We start from the raw sequence: 1436 nt of genomic DNA, 5'->3' as shown, positions 1-1436 counted from the left end.
TGCTGAATATGGCTAAAATTATGCAACCATGAATATGAAGAAGATAAAACAAACTTTGGCACCTGAAGGATAAGGGTCTGACTGAGCCTACATATGAGAAAGGGAAAGAGAAAGGCTTGAGTTGAGATAGGGAGCCAAAGAAGTCTCATTTATGATTTCTTCTAAAAGGGTCAAAAGAGACATGAGTGCCAGCTGCTACATTTGAGAGACATTATTTCCATTTGCTGTCCTTGGCCATGGCTTGCTTCACCTATACTTTAAATTTCCTGTTTAAACGTTTTATTTTTTAAATTAGGAAGAATTAGTAATAGATCAGACACAGTACAGAAGGAATATGAAACTAACTCTATGCCCGAGTCCGCATCTGGAAGGATGAGAATGAAAAGGGCTGTCCTGCTGGATTTGTGATCTTTGTAAGTGGCCATAGCTGGCAACCAAGTGTCAATTTGGATGCAAATGTGCTCCTAGTGATACCACTGCCCACTACACATTAGTACTTTGTCTACAACTAAAACAAGATATTCCTTTTCCCCACTACTAGGGCTGATCTGGGTTTCTCATCCAAAAGCTCATCTGTAAATGTGAGCACAGAGTGCAGAATGTTGAAAAGGCAGTAACTCCACCATGTGATGGTTCAGTTGCTGTTACAACTACTGATTTTTAGCTGTTGAAAAGATAATTAAACTGTGCACAACCACTTCAGAAAAGAGAAGCTGACAAGGTTCCCCCCACCCCGAAATAGTATGGATTTGAGATGGAGGTGCAGCCTACCCCTTGCATATTCCAGTAAAAAAAGCAGGAATAATGGATGCCAGAAATGAAAGAAGCTAATCTGTGTGAAATAAAACTTTTCTCCCCTGCTCCGACAGTTTAGTTTTAACCCCACACATCTATAATTTTATCTCATTGATACATTTTTCTCTTGGCAGTTTTCCTCATCTGCTGTTGGCTACAGGATCTCCCTCCATCCTGAATACGTGTGCTAACTTTGCTAGTAGTCAGCTAGAAGGGTGAGCAGGCTCACCTCGCTGAAACATAAAACCGTAAGCACACATAAGCTCACCCTTTCAGCAACAGGCAGCCCCTGCACAGCACCCAGCACGGTACAAGGGCGGTGCTGGGGGAGTGAGGTCACCCTCCCACAGGATGCCTCCCGGTGACAAGAGCTGACTAGATGACGGCCTGAGGTAAAGCACCCCGCGGGCCTTCTAACTTGGGAGGCCGCTAAAGGAAGAGGCTAACCCGGAAAGGCAGGCACGCCGCCGCATCCAACACCTGTCGGCCAGGTGGCGAAGGCAGAGCGAGCACACTGCGACCCCATGAGAGTTGTGACCAGCGCTCGCAACGCCCCAGATTACAGCTTCCTAACTTCCACCCTTCCTGCCCGCCCGCCCGCCTTCCTTCCGCGGCTGTCGGGCTGCCCCGGAGTGCGCAGA

This window comes from Melanerpes formicivorus, unplaced genomic scaffold (genome assembly GCF_026170545.1).
Source record: "Melanerpes formicivorus ecotype bairdi unplaced genomic scaffold, bMelFor1.0.p_v2 SCAF_1, whole genome shotgun sequence".
Taxonomy (NCBI): Eukaryota; Metazoa; Chordata; class Aves; order Piciformes; family Picidae; genus Melanerpes; species Melanerpes formicivorus.
This window is presented reverse-complemented; position numbering follows the sequence as displayed.